Raw genomic sequence first — 19753 nt, forward strand, 5'->3', positions numbered from 1 at the left:
TCGGCAACCATGTTAATGCTCAGTGACAGCAGGAAATTAATCGGGATCATTCAACAATGTACTCTGTTTTGCACTTAATATGAACTGACCAGCAGTTGGCACATAAAGCAAAATATGAGAGTGCCATTCTAATGCACCAAACTGAACTTGTACAAAACGCCACATCCGTAGTCGGCAAAACTGGCACCCAATAGAGCACACAATTAATTCATTAGCCAATAATTGGTGTGTTCTCACATATGCAGAATCTTAGAGCACACGGGTGTGTTCTTGTACAAACTGCTCTTGATTCCCCCCAATAACACCAGCATGCTCTAAATCTTGACAGGTAGCACAAAGAAGAAGGGGGTGCAGAAGATTGTTACCTTGGAGAGGATGGAGAGGGTGATCTACTTGGGCACCTCGGTGAACAACAACCTCTTCTGTTTCCTCTTCCACCTCTGCAACCTCCGCCACAGCTTCCACTTTGTAGCCTGCTCGAACAAAGTGTGTGTGTGTGTGTGATATATATATATATATATATATATATATATATATATATATATATATATATATATATATATAGAGAGAGAGAGAGAGAGAGAGAGAGAGACGCACGTCAGAGCGCTCGCGGGCGCGGCCAGGCCGCGGCCAGGGGAGAGGCAGGGTCACGGGCGACGTGCGCGGGGTACAGGGCCGGTCGTGGCCAGGGCGGCCAGAGTGTGAACGACCGCGACCCATAAGGGAGCTCGATGGATCCGGCGTTTGCGGGCATGATGATGCGCATGGGCTAGCGCGTTGGGGTCCTACGGCTGCGCTGAGCACGCCTATGAGCTTAGTTGACATTGACGAGCACGTCTACAACGGCGAGTTCGGCCCCGACGAGCACGATGGCTACGGGCGTGGCAAGTCAAGAAGGAAGAGGGGAGAGGAGGCGGAGCTCACCGGGGAGGCGCAAGGAGGCCCTGCGGGAGCTTAGTAGCAGTAGAGGTGGTCGGAGTTGAGGAAGACGGCGGCGACCCGAGGAAGAAGACGAGGTGGATCCAGTGTTGTGCGGCTCCTCGGCTCGCGCGCGTCGACGTAGAGGTAGCAGCGGATGCCAGTGGGTGGTTGGACCAGTCGGAGGAGCACGGGCGAAGGTGGTCGCCGCCGTGGTGGGCGACGGACGGCGACGGAGGCGATCGGGCGCGTGGATCTGGCGAGGGAGGGAGAGAGGCCAGAGGGAGAGGGGAGCAAGTGGGAGTGGATGGGGTTATTTTAGTGGGGGGAGGGTTAGCAATGGCGCACCTTTTAGGGGTGTGCCATAAAAATTGGTATATCAATGGCGCACCATTTAGGGGTGCGTCGTAAACACCGTGATAGCAATGGCGCACCTTCTCCTGGTGCGCCATTACTAACCTTTTTTTTATTTTTTTAGATTTTTAGTTGCACATAATAATTTAAGATTTGAGATAAAAGAAAAGGAAAATGCAAATGGAGTGATAAACCATTGTGCAAAGATTTATAATTAGATGACATGGTTGAAATCAAGTGATACATGTAATAATTTAGTTGCATGTAATAATTGAGCTTGCCACTGACACACACACGCGGCCGACACATCGTGATTCGATCTTAGCTATCTTTTCATAATCTTCTTGCCCTTCTTTCTCGCGGTTGAATAATTTAGCCCCAGAACCCCTTGAGTTCTTCTCTTGAACGGAGGTCCTTTAGGTAGGGTGGTCCTGCTTCTTCTTGTGGTGTATGATACTTCATCGTCGTCGTCATCTTCCATCTTTGGGTCGCCGTACTTGTCGAAGTCTTTCTCATTAGCGACTCCATCCATTCTGATGATGTTCCTTTTGCCTCTCCTCACGACAACACGATTGGGATTTGACGGGTCGGTAATGAAGAAGCATTGGTCCACTTGGGAAGCCAGTACCCATGGCTCATTTTTTGCGGTGACGTTTGCGCCCGTGGTCTTGGATTTGGCTTTGGGTATAACCATGGTGGTGAAATACCGGTCTTCTTTTAGAACGCTCTTGGCCCATCTAACACGGAACATCGGGACCTTCTCTCCAGCGTAGCTCAGCTCCCAGATCTCCTCGATCCTTCCGTAGTATCTGTCCTTGTTGTTACCGGTATAGGATTCCATCGTTACCCAGGAGTTCTGATAATCGCTCTTCAAGTCCTTTTCCTCGGTGTAGAATGTGTAGCCGTTGATATCGTATGCCTCATAGGTCATCAAGTTGTGCTCGGCGCCCTGTGACAAGGCGAATATGAGTTTTTCTTCTGTGGAAGAATCCTCATGTAAAGGGTATGACAGAAGCTTCTCCTGGAACAAACGTGTAAAACATGAGTTGTGCTCTTTGATTATATCTCCGTCCATCCTCTGTTGGCCTCGGTCATTGTACGTCTTCTCAATAAAGGTTTTGTGCTCTACCACCCAAGGATCGACCACGTCTATGTGTTGTAGCGCGACTAGGTTTGCTCTTTCAAAGTCGGCGAGTCGACCCTTGAAGTCGACATGCATTTTGCGGTGACCCTCGCGGTGACCCCATCCAGCGAGCCTGCCGAGGTGCCTGTTGACGGGTAGAACAACGGGGTTCTCGATGCCTAGATAATTCGTGCAGAAGGAGATGGACTCTTCGGTCAGAAAGCCCTTGGCTATGCTTCCATCTGGACGTGTGATGACCCACAAGTGTAGGGGATCTATCGTAGTCCTTTCGATAAGTAAGAGTGTCGAACCCAACGAGGAGCAGAAGGAAATGATAAGCGGTTTTCAGTAAGGTTTTCTCTGCAAGCACTGAAATAGTAGGTGATAGATAGTTTTGTGATAAGATAAATAGTAACGAGCAAAAAGTAAATAAAGTAAATAAAGTACAGCAAGGTGGCCCAATCCTTTATGTAGTAAAGGATAAGCCTGGACAAATTCTAATAATGAAGGAGGAGCTCCCGAGGACACATTGGGAATTATCGTCAAGCTAGTTTTCATCACGTTCATAAGATTCACGTTCGGTACTTTGATAATTTGATATGTGGGTGGACCGGCAATTGGGTACTGCCCTAACATGGACAAGCATCCCACTTATGATTAACCCCTATTGCAAGCATCCGCAACTACAAAAAGGAGTATTAAGGTAAACCTAACCACAGCATTAAACATATGGGTCCATAACAACCCCTAATGAAGCAACGCATAATCTAGGGTTTAAGCTTCTGTCACTCTAGCAACCATCATCTACTTATTACTTCCCTATGCCTTCCTCTAGGCCCAAATAATGGTGAAGTGTCATGTAGTCGGCATTCACATAACACCAGTAGAGGAGAGACAACATACATCTCATCAAAATATCGAACGAATACCAAATTCACATGACTACTAATAGCAAGACTTCACCCATGTCCTCAGGAACAAACGTAACTACTCACAAAGCATATTCATGTTCATAATCAGAGGGGTAATAATATGCATGAAGGATCTGAACATATGATCTTCCACCAAGTAAACCAAATAGCATCAACTACAAGGAGTAATCAACACTACTAGCAACCCACAGGTACCAATTTGTGGTTTTGATACAAGATTGGATACAAGAGATGAACTAGGGTTTTGAGATGAGATGGTGCTGGTGAAGATGTTGACGGAGATTGACCCCCTCTCGATGAGAGGATCGTTGGTGATGACGTTGGTGATGATTTTCCCCTCCCGGAGGGAAGTGTCCCCGGCAGAACAGCTCCGCTAGAGCCCTAGATTGATTCCGCCAAGGTTCCGCCTCGTGGCGGCGGAGTTTCATCCCGTAAGCTTGCCCACGATTTTTTCTAGGGGAAAACCCTTCATATGGCAGAACATGGACACCAGAAGCCCACCAGGGGGACCAGAAGATAGGGGGTCGTGCCCTAGGGGGGGTGCCCCCCTGTCTCCTGGACAGGGTGTGGGCCCCCTGGCCTATTTCTTTTGTCCAAAAATTCTTATTAAATCTAAAGAGTTGTTTCTTGGAGTCTCGGGTCTTTTGGAGTTGTGCAGAATAGGTTTCCAATGTTTGCTCCTTTTCCAGCCAGAATTCCAGCTGCCGGCATCCCCCCTCTTCATGGTAAACCTTGTAAAATAAGAGAGAATAGCCATAAGTATTGAGATATAATGTGTAATAACAGCCCATAATGCAATAAATATTGATATAAAAGCATGATGCAAAATGGACGTATCAACTCCCCCAAGCTTAGACCTCGCTTGTCCTCAAGCGGAAGCCGAAATTGAAAAATAAGTCCACATGCTTAGAGATAGAGGTGTCAATAAAAATAAAATACGTACATGAGGGCATCATGATCATTCTAATAACAGCAACATATATGGATTTTGTCATATGATTTCCTATGTTCAAGTAATAAGTGCTACGTCTCGAGCTTGCGTTGGTTTTCCCCGAAGAGGAGAGGATGATGCGGCATAGTAGCGTAAGTATTTCCCTCAGTTTTTGAGAACCAAGGTATCAATCCAGTAGGAGGTCACGCGCAAGTCCCTCGTACCTGCACAACACGATAGCAACTCGCAACCAACGCTTAGGGGTTGTCAATCCCTTTACGGTCACTTACGAGAGTGAGATCTGATAGAGATAATATTTTTGGTATTTTTGATAGATAGATGCAAAGTAAAAGTAAAGGCAAAGTAAAAACAAAGCAAGTAAATAAAGTGATATAGATTGATATGATGAGAATTGACCCGGGGGCCATAGGTTTCACTAGTGGCTTCTCTCAAGAGCATAAGTATTCTACGGTGGGTGAACAAATTACTGTTGAGCAATTGATAGAATTGAGCATAGTTATGAGGTTATCTAGGTATGATCATGTATATAGGCATCACGTCCGAGACAAGTAGATTGAAACGATTCTGCATCTACTACTATTACTCCACTCATCGACCGCTATCCAGCATGCATCTAGAGTATTAAGTTAAAAACAGAGTAACGCCTTAAGCAAGATGACATGATGTAGAGGAATAAATTCATGCAATATGATAAATACCCCATCTTGTTATCCTTGATGGCAACAATACAATACGTGCCTTGCAACTCTTTCTGTCACTGAGTAAGGACACCGCAAGATTGAACCCAAAGCCTGCACTTCTCCCATTGCAAGAACTACCAATCTAGTTTGCCAAACTAGACGGATAATTCGAAGAGACTTGCAAAGATAACTCAATCATACATAAAAGAATTCAGAGAATAATCAAATATTTTCCATAGATAAGTTGGATCATAAACCCACAATTCATCGGTCTCAACAAACACACCGCAAAAAGAAGATTACATCGAATAGATCTCCACGGGAGAGGGGAAGAACATTGTATTGAGATCCAAAAAGAGAGAAGAAGCCATCTAGCTACTAGCTATGGACCCGAAGGTCTGAAGTAAACTACTCACACTTCATCGGAGGGGCTATGGTGTTGATGTAGAAGCCCTCCGTGGTGGATGCCCCCTCCGGCGGAGCTCCGGAACAGGCCCCAAGATGGGATCTCGTGGATACAGAAGGTTGCGGCGGTGGAATTAGGTTTTTGGCTCCCCTTTGATTATACGGGGATACGTAGGTATATATAGGAGGAAGGAGTACGTCGGTGGAGCTCCGACGGGCCCACGAGGTAGGGGCGCGCCCGGGGGGGGGCGCCCTCCACCCTCGTGACCTCCTCGGAAGCTTCTTGGAGTAGGGTCCAAGTCTCCTGGATCACGTTCGGTGAGAAAATCACGTTCCCGAAGGTTTCATTCCGTTTGGACTCCGTTTGATATTCCGTTTCTTCGAAATACTGAAATAGGCAAAAAACAGCAATTCTAGGCTGGGCCTCCGGTTAATAGGTTAGTCCCAAAAATAATATAAAAGTGGAAAATAAAGCCCAATATAGTCCAAAACAGTAGATAAAGTAGCATGGAGCAATCAAAAATTATAGATACATTGGAGACGTATCAAGCATCCCCAAGCTTAATTCCTGCTCGTCCTATAGGTAAATAATAAAAAAGAATTTTTGATGCGGAGTGATACTTTGGCATAATTCCAATGTAAATCTTCTTAATCATGGTATGAATATTCAGATCCGAAAGATTTAAGATAAAAGTTCATATTAACATAAAAATAATAATACTTCAAGCATACTAATCAAACAATTATGTCATCTCAAAATAACATGGCCAAAGAAAGTTCATCCCTACAAAATCATATAGTTAGGCTATGCTTCATTTTCGTCACACAAAGATGTTCCCAACTTCTATACCCCTGATGACAAGCCAAGCAATTGTTTCATACTCAAATAATCTCAAACTCTTTCAACCTTCACGCAATACATGAGCGCGAGCCATGGATATAGCACTATGGATGGAATAGAATATGATGATGGGGATTGTGTGGAGAAGACAAAAAGGAGAAAGTCTCATATTGACGAGGATAATCAACGGACTATGGAGATGCCCATCAATTGATGTCAACATGAGGAGTAGGGATTGCCATGCAACGGATGCACTAGAGCTATGAATGCTCAACAAAAGAAAACTAGTGGGTGTGCATCCAACTCGCTTGCTCACGAAGACCTAGGGCATTTCGAGGAAGCTCATCATTGGAATATACAAGCCAAGTTCTATAATGAAAAATTCCCACTAGTATAAACAAGACAATTAATGAGACTCACTATATGAAAAACATGGTGCTACTTTGAAGCACAAATATATGAGACTCACTACATGAAGAACAAGGTGCTATTTTGAAGCACGAGTGTGGTAAAAGGATAGTAACATTGCCCCTTCTCTCTTTTTCTCTCATTTTTATTGGCCTTTCCTTTTTTTATTGGCCTTTCTCTCTCTTTTTTTTATTTCGTCCGGAGTCTCATCCTGACTTGTGGGGGAATCATAGTCTCCATCATCCTTTTCCTCACTAGGGCAATGCTCTAATAATGATGATCATCACACTTCTATTGATTACAACATAAGGATTACAACTCGAAACTAGAACAAGATATGACTCTATATGAATGCCTCCGGCGGTGTACCGGGATGGTGCAATGAATCAAGAGTGACATGTATGGAAAATAATGCATGGTGGCTTTGCCACAAATACGATGTCAACTACAAGATCATGCAATGGCAATATGACAAAAGTAATGCATGTCACGATGATGATGGTGGAAGTTGCATGGCAATATATCTCGGAATGGCTATGGAAATGCCATGATAGGTAGGTATGGTGGCTGTTTTGAGGAAGATAAAAGGAGGTTTATGTGTGATAGAGCGTATCGTATCACGGGGTTTGGATGCACCGGCGAAGTTTGCACCAACTCTCAAGGTGAGAAAGGGCAATGCACGGTACCGAAGAGGCTAGCAATGGCGGAAAGGTGAGAGTGCGTATAATCCATGGACTCAACATTACTCAAAAGAACTCATATACTTATTGCAAAAATTTAGAAGTCATCAAAAATTCAAATACTACGCGCATGCTCCTAGGGGGATAGATTGGTAGGAAAAGACCATCGCTCGTCCCCGACCGCCACTCATAAGAATGCACAAGCCAGGTACACTTCATGTTCCAAATTTGTTACACAACTTTAACCATACGTGCATGCTACGGGATTTGCTAACTTCAACACAAGTATTTCTCAAATTCACAACTATTCAAATAGCACGACTTTGATATTATCACCTCCATAACTCAAAACAATTATCAAGCATCAAACTTAATTTAATTCACTCAAAAAAGAAAGTTTCACAAATCTTGAATACCAAGTATATTAACATTAAGAAAATTACCATGCTATTAATGACTCTCAAAATAATCTAAGTGAAGCATGAGAGATCAAGTTTCTTTAAAACAAATCCACCACCGTGCTCTAAAAGATCTAAGTGAAGCACATAGAGCAAAGCTATCAAGCTCAAAAGGTATAAGTGAAGCACATAGAGTATTCTAACAAATTCCAAATCATGTATGGCTCTCTCAAAAGGTGTGTACAGCAAGGATGATTGTGGTAAACTAACAAGCAAAGACACAAATAATACAAGACGCTCCAAGCAAAACACATATCATGTTGGTGAATAAAAATATAGCTCCAAGTAAATTACCGATGGAAGTGGACGAAAAGGGGATGCCTTCCGGGGCATCCCCAAGCTTTGACTTTTTGGTGTCCTTGGATTATCTTGGGGGTGCCATGGGCATCCCCAAGCTTAGGCTCTTGCCACTCCTTGTTCCATAATCCATCAAAAGAATTCACCCAAAACTTGAAAACTTCACAACACAAAACTCAACAGAAATCTCGTGAGCTCCGTTAGAGAAAGAAAACAAAAGACTACTTTAAGGTACTGTAATGAACTCATTCTTTATTTATATTGGTGTTAAACCTACTGTATTCCAACTTCTCTATGGTTTATAAACTAATTTACTAGCCATAGATTCATCAAAATAAGAAAACAACACACGAAAAACAGAATCTGTCAAAAACAGAACAGTCTGTAGTAGTCTGTAACTAACGCAAACTTCTGGAACTCTAAAAATTCTACGAAAATAGGAAGTCCTGAAAAATTTGTTTATTGATCAGCAGCAAAAAGAATCAACGCAAAAGCACATTCCTGTGATTTATCATAACTAAATTCGTGCGTGCAAAGTTTCTGTTTTTCAGCAGAATCAAATCAACTATCATCGTAGGTTATCCTATAGGTCTTACTTGGAACAAACACTAATTAAAACATAAAACCACATCCAAACAGAAGGTAGATGGATTATTTATTCCTAAACAGAAGCAAAAACAAAAAACACAAAATAAAATTGGGTTGCCTACCAACAAGCGCTATCGTTTAATGCCCCTAGCTAGGCATTGAGATTATGATGATGCTCACATGAAAGATAGGAATTGAAGCACAAAGAGAGCATCATAAAACATGTGACAAACACACTTAAGTCTAGCATACCTCCTATGCATAGGCATCTTGTAAGCAAACAAATTATCAAGGCAAGAAAAAACTAGCATATGCAAGGAAGAACAAAGAGATGATAGCAATCTCAACATGAAGAGAGGTAATTTAGTAACATGAAAACTTCTACAACCATATTTTCCTCTCTCATAATAATTACATGTAGGATCATAAGCAAATTCAACAATATAGCTATCACAAAACATATTCTTAACACGATCCACATGTATGCAAAGTTGACACTCTGTCAAAATAGTGGGATTAATATTAACTAAAGTCATGACCTCTCTAAATCCACTTTTATCAAAAACTTTATAAGATTGAACATTATCCAAATATGTGGGATCTAAAGTTGACACTCTTCCAAACCCACCTTCAATATTATTGCAAACACTATTATCAATCTCATGATCCCCTCCTGCGCCTTTGTGCGCTCGCCGCGACGCCGCTGTCTGCCGTTGTCAGCATGCTGAACAAACGAGAGGAATCTGGAGAGGGCTGTACGTGGAGAGGCACCAGGTCTATGGCCGTATGCAAGCAAGTGCCTCATCAAAAAAAATACTTCCTCCTAATGCATACTGACATTGGGCCCACGGGTTTGTCAACATAGTTACATTTTTTTCGGTGCTTCAACGTAGTTACTATAGGAGATAAACTCACAACGAAGCCGGGGAGCTGGCAGGTATCATTTATTATCACTGGGACAGCAAGTATCAGCTGGGTTTTGGGCTGCCCCGTCTAGGCTTTCATTTTTAACATGCGCAGCCCATGACCTCGGATGGGAGGTCTATAGGCCTATTTGTATTTTCTTGAGGGCCGTCATGTATCGACCGGCATATGGACCTCCCATCCGAGGTTTTATTTTTCCTGAATATCGGCAACCCAATTTATGTATTTTTTTGAAGAAAACGCAGGGGTCTGTTCTATTTTTCTATATAAGAATAGGAACGACAGGTCCAACTTATGTTTCCCTTCTAACTATATTATATATATTAAAATTATTTTATATGTTATTATATATTATTTGTATTGTCATCATATATTTAACAGATACTTACATATGTAAGAAAACAATATCCCACATCTTATTAACTTATAAAAATAATTTCTTAACAATAAAATCCTGAATTGTTTTGGCACGAAAATCCTAGTGATTGTGTACAAAAGCTTGGTAAGATTTAAGGACGAATGTAATAATATCACTTATTATTTAAATATATTTATAACAAAATGTTCAGCCCCTTTTTATTTTTTGATAACATTGCTGGCCCAACCCAACATTATAATTAGAATCAGCCCAGCAAAATCGTGTATTTCGAGAAAGTGCAAATGGGCTGTAATTTTTTAGGAAATAAAATAAATGGGCCGCATGGACGCTATATTATTTGTTCACCCAACCCAGCTAATGCCTGTAATTCAAAAAAAAGATCAAATTGACTGTAAATTCTACCGCGCAAAAAAAGACTGTAAATTCTGAAAAAATTGGGTTGAATACATGCCACATTTTTGGAGGCTGAAATGTGGGCCAATGGGTCGAAACCAACGCAAGTCGTTGTCAATTTAGTCAACAAATGATTCTGACATGTTAGCCGTTGGATTTACATCCAACGACTGGCATCCATCTTCAATCTCTCGTCTTCTTCCTCTAGCGCCGCCGGGACCACCTCCCACCTCCTACTGCTATCAGCTCTGCTTAGCACACTTCGCTACGAAGCGCTACTCCATCGTTGGCCAGGCCATCCCTCCACCCCTCCACACCTTCTGTTGCTCCACCGACTGCTGAACCACACCGCACTAGAACCAGTTAACCCTCGTACACCTCTTCGTCTGCGACTCTACTCCCGCGTCTTACCATCTCCGGCTCGTTGCTGTTCGGGGCTTCGCCGTCGTCCACCACCTTGGATGCGCTCGACGCGGCGTGGTCAACGTGGTCAATGAACGACACCATCGGAAGTAGACTGTGCGTGGAGAGGCTGACAGCTGGGTCCACGGCTGCACACAAGGAAATGCGTTCTTATTACGCGCAAAATAATGATTCCTCCACCTGACATCTGGAACCCACCGAAAGAGCCTCTGTATTTCGCGAAAAAAACGTGCCCCCCGCTGACAGGTCGGACCCACCAGCTATCTTCGCACACAAGGAAGTGCCTCCTTATTACGCACAAAAAAATGAATACTTCCCTGCCAGCTGGAACCCAGCATAGTGGGAGGCTGACTTGTGGGCCTACCAAGTTGATGGAGATGGAGGGTTTTGTCAACTTAGTCAATATGAACGATTCTAGCTCCTGTTACCGTACGATGTTCATCCAACGGCCGTAGTGCTTCTTCAACCTCTGGTCTTCTTGCTCCATCCGCCCAAACCAGCGTCGGTCATGCCGCGTGCTCCTGCCTCCCGTGGCCGGCTGTGATGCCGGGGAGGCCTCACCGCCCCCTACTACTCCCACCGCTGGCCAGGCCATCCCTCTACTCACCCACACCCCCTGTTATTCTGCGGCAACGGCAGCCTGACACCGCAGCCAAACCAGTGAACCCTCGTACTCCTCTTCGCGTGGGCATCCACTGCTGCGTCTACCCCGACTTCGCGTCGTCCCCTTCCTAGGCCTCGCCGTCGTCCACCACCGTGGTGCTCTCGGCGCGGCGTGGTCAATGTGGTCAACGACCGACTTCCATCGGAAGAGTACTATGCGTGGAGGGGCTGACAGCTGGGTCCACGGCGACCGCAAGGAAGTGCCTCCTTATTACGCGCAAAATAATTATTCCTCCACCTGACAGCAGGGACCCACTGGACGGGCCACAGTATTTCGTGAAAAAAACGTTTTCCCCCTGACTGCTGGGACCCACCAGCTACATCTTCGCACGCGAGGAAGTGCGTCCAGGCAAAAAAACCCGATTCGCCCTCCTGACTGCTGGGACCCACCAGCTACATCTTCGCATGCAAAGAAGTGCCTGACAGTCGGGACCCACCTGGTCGAAGCGTACGTAGCGTTGTCATTCTGGTCGCGAACGTGTACGTACATACTGGTGGATGTAGAGGCACGCACGTGTCGTACTAGAGGCGCGCACGTGTGGTAGTAGAGGCGCGTACGTGTCATAGTAGAGCCGCGCACGTAGCATGTACACGTACGTACAGCGGCCAGTGTGCAAGAAATAAAATACGGCCACGTATGTGTACATACGGGCGGGGTCTCGAATGCCTACTCGCGCATACGTACGGTCAGGGCTCGTGTACATGGCTGGGTCGGAATGGAGAAACAGCGTCATCGTCGTGTTCATGGGGAGCCAACCGGCTGGGTCGGAACGGAATCCGTCGTCGTGTTCATCGGGAGGGCTTGGACGGAACAGGCGATGGAAACGAGGCCTGGCATACCGCAGAACGGAGGAAACAACCTTGTGTTCGACGGGCCACGTTCGAAACGGGATCCTGTTCATCGGGAGGTATCTGGCGTACTGCAAAACGGAGGAAATGGACCTCCTACGGTTGAAACGGGGTCCTATTGATCGGGAGGGGTGTGGAGTACCGCAAAACGGACGAAACGGACTTGTGTTGGAGCGCTACGGTCGAAACGGGGGTCCTGTTCATCGGGAGGGGTGTGGCGTACCACAAAACGGGACTCCACGGGATACTGTTCATCTCCACCGTCGACCTCCTCCAGCCTCCACGGGCTCCTGTTCTTCCAGCCTCCATCGCGCGCTACTCCACCGGCTACTGTTCAACCACCCCTCCACAGGCACCCCTCCATCGTCTACTGTTCATCCAGCCCTCCACGGGGTCGTCCTGTTCATCCAGAGGCAATGCCACGGGGTCCTGTTCATCCACCCCCACCGCTCACTGTTCATCCAACCCCCCCTCCCCCCTCCCCCCGCAACGCTCATTGTTCATCCAGAGAGGCAACATCGATCGGCTTCAGTTAGCAGCAGTAGTGAAGGAATCGCTCGACCGGGTTCAGTTAACAGCCATCGATCGATCGCTCGAGTTCAGTAACGCTTAGCCTGCAGTGCAATCGCTCGGGTTCAGTTAGAGCCCAACGCCTCGCTCGGGTTCAGTTAGAGCCAATGCCTCGCACACACGCGCGTACGTGTACGAGAGAAACGCGCATCGCTCGGCCCCCAACCACCCACCGTAACCGGGAACTCCCCGAAATTTTCCTTGCCCTTGCTTCTACCACAGTTTTTTCCGTCATGGACGGCCCAAAGAATGTCATGCAGCTGCGTCTCCGGCCCGACCAGGACGAAAAGCCCATTTTCTGTCATGATTTTTTGTCATAGAAGTAGGAGCCCACCACATCTATGATGACACCGGGTTTTTTCACAATTATCGTCATAGAAGTGTCATATGTATGACAGGAAAAAAATTCGTTTGGCCAAAAATGTCAAGGATGTGTCTTTTTTTTGTAGTGACCTCTCGCGGGAGGCTATGGGCTGGCCCAGTCTTGTAGTGGCTCCGACACGAGTATTTGATCCTTTTATATGTTTTATTTATCTTATCGATTTTCATTATTTTCATTGGTCTTCTTTGGTTTTTTATTTTTTATTTTGTTGGTTTTTTCGTCTTTTTATTTATTATTTTTCTTCGGTTTTCTTGTCTTTTTCTTCATTTTACACAAGTTCTCTTCAGTTTTTCCCTTTTTCGTTTTCCTTATATTTCAACGTATCTACTTTTTTCAATACACATTGTGCATTTGTCTTATACTCTCTCCGTTCCAAAATATAAGTCTTTTTAGAGATTTCACTACGGACTACACACGGAGCAAAATGGGTGAATCTATACTCTAAAGTATGTCCATATACATCCATATGTAGTCCGTAGTGAATATCTAAAAAGACTTATATTTTGGAAAGGAGGGAGTACATGCTTAACACATTTTTGATACACATTGAACTTTTTAAAAAACTTGATGCATACTTTTCCAAATATATGTTATCGGCCGTTTTTTGAATTCATGTTAAACAATTGTAAAATACACATTGAACTTTTTTTAATACCATGAAATATTGTTTAATAATGCCAACATTGTTTTATATTGTATAAACATTTTCTTAATGGCATGAACATATTCTTTTGAAAAACATGAATATTTCTTAAAATATCATGGATTTTTTTAAAGGGAAATATTATCTGGGGAATGTCAGATTTTTTAAGTTTCCAAGCGAACTACCCGCTAGCCTTTGTTTCCATCCAAGGGAAAATTTTGCCACTCCATGGAGTGCGATGAGAAGACAACGACGCGCGCCTGCGTCCATGACGTCTTGTGGCCGATGCAGACCACATGATGCAGCCACTGGTCCTCCTGGGAGGACAGTGTGTGGAACTCAAGGTGGGTGTCGTCCGTCACAACCTGCCCGTTGGGGAAGAGGGTCGGGGCCTCGGTGAGTGGGTTGTAGCTGGCCCGTTGTTTCCGGTGGGCGATGCGGACCTCGCTGTCCAATATGTAGTCAAACTACCACGAAGGTCATCGTCGGGACGAGGGTTGTACATGCGGCGGGTCCAGAGGAAATCGGCGTCGCGGAAGGCGGTGGAACGGGTCAGAGCGTTGCCAAAGGGAGGGGTTTACCAGGACCGCTTCCATGTCGAGCTCGAGGAGAATGCAAGGAGGGGCGGCACCCGGAGCGAGCAGAAGCGGCGGCGGAAGGTAAGGGAAGAGCCGAGGGCGCGGTAGGCGAAGGCCGCGCGGGCGAGGTTCGGGAGGTCGGGGAGGCGGGCAAGGATCTCGAGGAGCAGGCCGTCGCCGAGAGCGCTTATGGTGGTTCGCATCGGTGGCGGTGGTGTCCCCGGCGGCGGCGATTGTTGGGAGGACGACATGGATGATTCGACCGGACGGAAGATCTCAGAAATGGCGACTCTTTTTCCCGTGAACAGATGGCGAGTTTCTTTTTTTTGGAGGATCACAAATGGCAAGCTTTTTTTGGAGAAAAATAATTTTTTGAGGGTTTTTGAGAAAAACAAATGGTGAGCTAAAGGATGGGGAAGAGCAGGGTTCAGACCCGGATGAGCAACCAGGAGTCCAGTTCTGTGGGCTAGCTAAGGATGGCAATTTTACCCATAGGTATGAGTATCCGAGGATACCGTACCCGCATGGGGCAAGGTATGGGCATAATTTTACACCCATGGGCAGTACCCAAAGCTTACCCGTTAAGTCATGGGTAGGGTACGGGTATAGCGTTTTATCCATGGATATACCCATACCCTACCCGTTTATACTGACATGTGAACCTTACCCGTGATGGACAATTGTGTCTATGTTAGTTTATGTCGTGAGCTTGTGAACCTACGTTAAACTTTTACCAATTGTTAATTTGATTTGAGATAATTGCCATGTACTAATCTATCTGTTATTAAGTTGAGAGCAATGTTTATTAGTCAATTTTTCTATAGATGAATGTAGAATTGCAAATTACTTGTGTAGTGTTTGATCTACCCGTTGGGTATCCAATGGGTATGGGTACCCGTCGGGTATGGGTACGGGTAAAGTTTCATACCATGGATACGGGTATGGATAGAATTTTGTACACATTGACTACATGGGTATGGGTATGGTATTGCTCTACCCGCTCCATACCCTACCCATTGTCATCCTTAGGGCTGACCCAATTGCTTAAATCCCAACTTCAGATTATTATAACGATTTCTATGTTTTTTTGGTTGACCCTCCCTTTTCATATTTTTCTAATTCTTTTGCTACATAGATCTATTGTATTTGATTCTCAAAAATATATTTATTAATGTTTATTACCAAGGTATTTGTTTATTATTATTATTATTATTATTATTATTATTATTATTATTATTATTATTAGTAGTAGTAGTAGTAGTAGTATGATGTAACATTAGATGTTCAACGCAATTTCTTTTTCCACCAAGCTTATCAATTTTATTTGTAAGATATTTGTTTATCACAACAAAAAAGAATCCACGCACTTTGAATAATTCTCACGTGTCCTCCTCTTCTCTTTGTTAGATACAAATTCGGATAAATAACAAACGTGTTTTCTTCTTCTTATTTCTGCGGTTTTTATCGATGGCGGGGGTCTCATAGTCAACGGCGATGTTTGGGGGGACATGACTGATTCGAGTGGGTGGGAGCTCACAGAAATACCGACTTTTTTTCGTGAAGAAATGGTGAGCTAGGGGTTGAGGAAGGGCAGGTGCATGCCCGGATGAGCGACTAGTACTGTGGGTCGGCTCAATTGCTGGTCTTTATTAGTCGGGCTCAGCAACGTTGAGTTTGTGTAGTTACCTTCAGTTTTTGGCTGTGGGATCCAGGATGAAAATCCATGTCTCGGATGTGGCGACGGCGGCGCAAGGGCATTTATCCCTTTGTGAAGCGTTGTTGCGGAAAAAGTCGACTTAGTCATAGATTTTTTTTTCATACTATTTTGTAATGGTTCTGTCATAGTTGCCTATGTTCTGTACTCCTCTTATTGATGACCTTGGTCTTGTTGCCTTACACAACTTTAATAAAAAGAATGGATGTGTGTGTCATAATGATGCAGAGGCCGATGAGTTTCAACCTCCTTTTCGAAAGAAAAAAAGTCCAACCTATGCTAACATGGATGTAGAGAAATAGTTTGTGCCAGGAATGAAATCTAAATTTGAGAGAAAGAGTTGCAAGTATGAAATTGTCATTTTCCAGTTAATCATATGCACATGAAAGAGTATCATTCAAGCCCTCTTTGCCTCTATTCCGTAATTTTCAGAAGAAAAATGATTTTCTTTAGAAAATGAGGATTAACGCCGGCCTCATCGCTTGATGCACATAATCATTGAAAAAAATGATATCAAACTCAGGTCATCACAGCCTTCACAGGCTCATAGCCTCCTGTAACTGTTAGAATTCTAAAGTTGCACCGGGAAATCAAACTGCACCTTAAAGTTGGAGACCCATAGACTGTCCAAAGCTAGTTGTTTTTTTTTTAAAGATTGAAATTCATTGATTCCGGCCTCTGTTCCAAATCACAAAAGCAACCCCTGTCGTTCACTACGGATAGATGCCAATGTGCAATAAAAAGAAAAGAGAAACTACTAAGGTATGGAAGAAAAGGTTGTAAGGAATCAACCACCAATCTTATAGAAGGCTTGCTATCCTTTGCTAGAAAAAACCAGTTCACGCAGGAATATCTTTACGATTTCTAGTGTCAACTATACATAGAGCATCTCTGTTCTGCAGATTTAAAATGAACTGCAATTAAATTAAATAAACTCCATCTAAAAACTATCGTGCTTTATTTGAATTCAGAATCAAAAAGCTAAACCTGCATTAGTTAGTACTCCCTCCGATCCAAAATAAATGTCGTGGTTTTAGTTCCTAGGGAGTATTATTTTGCCACATTTTCTCCTGGTGAACCAGAACAAGCCAAGTCCTCTCCTTTGAACGGTCATGTACTCCCGTCACCCTTTCACCGTCATTGTAATGCTACGTGTGCAGGCCTACCACAATTGAGCAAAGCATCCCCTGTGTTGGCGCATCTCTAGGTTTCTAAGGCAACTAGTTCAGTAACTTTCTATTGTTAATTCTAATATCGACGGTCTCCGCAAAGAAAAAAACTAATATCAACGGAGTTGAGTGGTTCATGAATCTAGAATTTCTCCGGAGAATTGTAGGTGGTCAAGAAGTTTCTCGACAAGGAACAGAGCAATTCAAGAACAAAATAATTCTAATTGCCGAATCGCAGCACAGAAACTTGGTTTTCAACTTACCGGATGAAAAGTTTGTTGTTAACTTGGTAAGTTGTGACGTGGTGAGGAACAGAAAAACATTCAGTCTGCACGCGAACACGGTAGGAATCACCTAGCTTGTTCGTTGGTCGTACATTTGTGTTAGGTCTGACAATGCAACAACTAGAATTACTACAGGGATCCAACCACGCTGGAGCTGGTAAATTTTATCAGCACAAATGATTAATGTTTGAGCAGTGACTAGTCTGTCTAGTCAGCAGTGACGGTGGCATCCCAACTCCGATGTGGACAGCTGAAATGTAAATTCCGAATGTCCAATACACTCTCAGCTCCCAAACCAACCTGCTAGCATTCCAAAGATTTGCATTATGAAGTCATCTACTTCTTCCACGGACGAAAATGCCAGGATGCTGCCTCTGCTTCATCTTCGTCAAAGCTTTTCTTTTTTTGGCTTGTAGACCAAGCCTCGATGGGTGCAAGTATATATACACTTACTTAGTTACTCCCACTTTGCAGACCAGTTTTGTACCAAAAGTTTTGTGGCCTGGTTGATCGATGGATTGGCTGGCTCTCACCTGCCGCGCTGCGGTGGTGGTCCTTCTGTTCCTGCCGTTCGGTGCTTCCGATGACCGGCTTGTCCCCGGCAAGCCGCTCTCCCCCGGCAATAGCATCGTCTCCGATGGTGGTGCTTTCGCCTTGGGCTTCTTCTCTCCTACCAACTCCACGAGTACTCCAACTAAGTTGTACCTTGGCATATGGTACAACGACATTCCAGAGCTCACTGTGGTGTGGGTCGCCAACCGAGAAACCCCGGTCATTAACAGCTCTTCCTCTTCACCGATGCTCTCACTCATCAACACCTCCAATCTTGTCCTCTCTAATGGTGATGGCAGCGGCCGTGTCATTTGGACGACAACCAACACGGCCACTACCCCAGGCTCGTCTAGCCCTGCGGCGGTGCTTTTGAACAACGGCAACCTCATCATCCGGGCATCAAATGGCACCATGTTGTGGCAGAGCTTCGACCACCACACCGACACGTTCCTCCCTGGTATGAAGCTCCGGCTCAAGTACAACACCCGTGGTGACCATGAGCGCCTTGAGTCCTGGAAAGGCCCCAGCGACCCCTCGCCGGGCCGCTTCTCTTACGGAGTCGACCCCACCACGTTCCTCCAGATATTCCTCTGGGACGGGCCACGCCCAGTGATCCGCGGTGCCCCATGGACAGGCTACCTTGTGCTGAGCGAGCGCCCGTACCAACAGGCGAACACCAGCACAGAGGTCATCATTTACTGGGCCGTCGTCGACAACGACAAGGAGATCTACGTCACATATAGCCTCTCCGATGGCGCCCCGCACATTAGGTATGTGCTAACCTACACCGGCGAGTACCAAATCCAGAGCTGGAATAATAGGTTGTCGGCGTGGGAAATCCTGGGGAACTGGTCTTCCCTCAAATGCAACCTCTACGGCTATTGCGGCCCATATGGCTACTGCGATCTGACGGTAGCACCCATCCCAACGTGCAAATGCTTAGATGGTTTCGAGCCGGCTAGCATGGAGGAGTGGTCCGGTGGCAGGTTCTCTATGGGATGCCGGCGGAAGGAGCCGTTGGGTGGGTGCGGTGACGGTTTCTTGGCCTTGCCGGGGATGAAGTCGCCTGACAAGTTCACACTCGTCGGCGGGAGCAAGAGTACATTTGAGGAGTGCGCGGCAGAATGCAACCGCAACTGCTCCTGTGTGGCATACGCGCACCTTAACCTGAGCAGTGGCAGGTCTGAAGGAAACGTGACAAGATGCTTGGTTTGGGGTGGGGAGTTGATTGACACGGGAAAGCTTGGCGAAGTGTTTGGTAGCAACACGCTCTATCTCCGAGTTGCTAGCCTATATGTGGCATATGGTACCAACTCTTTCCCTTTAGAAAGTTAAAAAAACACTGCCTCTATAAAGAAATAAACACAAGAGCATTTAGATCATTAAAGTAGTGTTCTCTTATATTTCTTTAGAGAGGGAGTCTCTTCTTTTACTAGTTTCTTACTGAAGTACTTCCGTTGTTTGCCATTTCTATGTTAAATGTATGCATTGCAACAGGTAAAACGACTAAGAACAATACAATGAGGATTGGGCTGCCAGTTTTATCAAGTGTTCTGATACTCCTATGCATAGTCTTGGCATGGTTAAAGTTTAA

At 45.0% G+C, this 19753-nt stretch overlaps 1 pseudogene; it reads left to right on the forward strand.

Annotated features, from left to right (window-relative positions):
- The first annotated feature begins 18120 nt into the window (after nt 1-18120).
- The window catches only part of LOC119366866, a 4258-nt pseudogene continuing 2625 nt past the window's right edge, over nt 18121-19753 (forward strand).

This window comes from Triticum dicoccoides, chromosome 2B, assembly GCF_002162155.2.
Source record: "Triticum dicoccoides isolate Atlit2015 ecotype Zavitan chromosome 2B, WEW_v2.0, whole genome shotgun sequence".
In the NCBI taxonomy this organism is placed as follows: domain Eukaryota; kingdom Viridiplantae; phylum Streptophyta; class Magnoliopsida; order Poales; family Poaceae; genus Triticum; species Triticum dicoccoides.